This window comes from Suncus etruscus, chromosome 3 (genome assembly GCF_024139225.1).
Source record: "Suncus etruscus isolate mSunEtr1 chromosome 3, mSunEtr1.pri.cur, whole genome shotgun sequence".
NCBI classification, from domain to species: Eukaryota; Metazoa; Chordata; class Mammalia; order Eulipotyphla; family Soricidae; genus Suncus; species Suncus etruscus.
The window spans coordinates 55741946-55744519 of NC_064850.1; the positions used below are offsets into that span (position 1 = coordinate 55741946).

Below are 2574 nucleotides of genomic sequence, written 5' to 3' on the forward strand. Positions count from 1 at the left end.
TAAATATAAAATGAATATTCCTTAACAGCAATAAAAAAGGCATGATTGATACCTAACTTTATTATATTGTAAAAGAGGAGAGTGAAATAATGAAACAAAAGGTAAAAAATGTTGCAATAAAATAGTAAAACTACTTATTTGAGAAGGAACAGTTAGAAATAGAACATCATAAAGAATCTAAAAATTTAGAAACATAGCAGGTGGTATAGTATATATATTTAAACATTAATATGGCATCAATGCACACAAATTATTTTATTATACCTAAGAAAGTATTAGAAAATAAGTCTGAACTATAAATGTGAATGCTTGTCAATAAAATTTGAAAGCAAATAAAACATTTTATATTTAATTTTTATCTTTAGACAGAATTCTTTTTGTAGAAACTTGTGAGGACCAATTACAGAGTATTTTTATTTTTTATTTAATCACTGTGCTTATAAAAATGTTTACACTGAAGTCAGTCATAGAATGTACAACACCTTTTCCCAGTGTAATCTCACCACCAATATCTCCCTTTCCCTTCCCCACCCCAATCCCCAACCTTTTTTTATACAGTCATTCTGCCTCTCTCTCTCTCTCTCTCTCTCTCTCTCTCTCTCTCTCTCTCTCTCTCTCTCTCTCTCTCTCTCTCCTATTATTTTCATGGTATTTGTTATTGTGGTTAGTGTTCTAACAGCACTCTCTGCTTTTTGTGGCAAGCTTCATGTCATCAGCTGGTCCTCCCAGCAATTAGTTTTATTGTCTCTGGATATTATTGCCATATTTTAACTTTTCTTATGTCCTGCAGGTGAATAAGATTATTGTATGACTATTCCTCTCCCTCTGGCTCATTTTAGTCAGCATAATAGTCTCCAAGGAAATCCACATATAGTCAAATTTTATTACTTCATTTTTCTTAATGGAATAGTATTCCATTGTGAAAATGTACCTACCACCTTTTGTTTAGCCAATCATCTTTTCTTGGGCACCTGTGGTGATTCCAGATTCTGGCTTTTGTAAATAGTGCTGAGATAAACATAGAGGTGCAGAGGATATTTTTAAATTTTATTTATGTGTTTCTAGGTTATATCCTAGGAGTGGTATTGCTAGATCATATGGGAACTAAATTTCTAGCCTTTTGAGAAAAATACATATTGTTTTCCAGAAAGGCTGGACTAGATGGCATTCTCGTCAACAGTGGATGAGAGTTGCTTTCTCCCCATATCCCCACCAGCACTGGCTGTTCTTTTGTTTTGTTTTTGTTTCGGTTTTGTATGTGTGTGTGTGATTTGTGCCAGTCGCTATGATGTGAGATGATGCCTTATTGTTGTTTTGATTTGCATCTCACTGATGACTAGTGATGTGGAGCATTTTTTCATGTGCCTTTTGGCCATCTGTATTTATTCTTTGAGGAATAAATTCCCAGTTCTCATGTTTTCTGTTTTCTGGTATAGAGTTTCTCGAAGAAGTTTCTGATTACCCTTTGAATTTCTTTTCTTTTCTTTTCTTTTTTAAATATGGAACTATTCACAAATTTGTGTGTCATACTTGAGCGGGGGCCATGCTAATCTTCTCTGTATCGTTCCAATTTTAGTATATGTGCTGCCGAAACCAGCACACCCTTTGAATTTCTGTAGTGTCTGTGTAATCTCCTATTTTTTTATTTCTAATTCGGTTTATTAAGTTACTCCCCCCCCCCTTTTTGGGTTTGGTTAATGGTTGGTCATCTTGTTTATTTTTTCAAAGAACCAACTCTTGCCTTCATTATCTTTTGGATTGATTTTTTTATTTCATTAATTTAACTAATTTGTGTTAATTTCTGTTTTAAACTATGATTTTCTTCTATCTGCTTATTTTTGATTCATTTTGTTGTTCTTTTTTTTTTCCAAATGTTTACTTTGGGCAATTAAATCATATCTGTAGATTCCTTCTTCTTTCCTGATGAATGCTTGTAAGCCATAAATTTTTCTCAATACTGCTTTTGCTGTGTCCCACAAATTCTGATAATTTATGTCTTATTTCTTGTTTTTTTTTTTTTTTTTTTTTTTTTTCAGGAATCTTTTGATTTCATCTTTGACCCACTTACTGTTCAGAAGAAAGTTGCTTAATCTCTAGTTGTTAAAATATTTTCTCTGTGTCTGTTTATGATTCACTTTTAATTTCAGTTCATGATGATCTGAAAAGGTAGTTTTTAGATGTTCTCTTTTTGGTTCTATTAGGTATATTTTATGGCCCAGCATGTGGCTTATCTTGGAGAATGAGCTATGCACATTGTAGAAGAATGTGTATTCAGTTTTTTGGAGATGGAGACCACTATATATTACATATAATATAAATTATTTATATGTATATATTACATAATATATACAATTATAATTAAATATATTATAAATATATTATAATTATACATAATTAATTATAGTTGTGTTTTATAATATATATTATATAAGTAATTATTTTCAATTTCTTCCATCAGAACTAGTATATTCTTGTTGGGTTCCAGCCTGGTTGACCTACAAAAGCATGACAGGATTGAGCTGGTCTCCTACACTTAATGTATTGCTAATTAATGTCTCTCTTCAGATCTCTCAG

At 31.5% G+C, this 2574-nt stretch overlaps 1 non-coding gene across 1 annotated transcript; it reads right to left on the reverse strand.

The window, feature by feature from the left end:
- Positions 1 to 1493: 1493 nt before the first annotated feature.
- On the reverse strand, positions 1494 to 1600 carry LOC126004614 (U6 spliceosomal RNA). Its single transcript, XR_007493883.1, has one exon. It is a non-coding gene; the product is annotated as a U6 spliceosomal RNA (small nuclear RNA).
- Between the last annotated feature and the right edge of the window lie 974 nt (positions 1601 to 2574).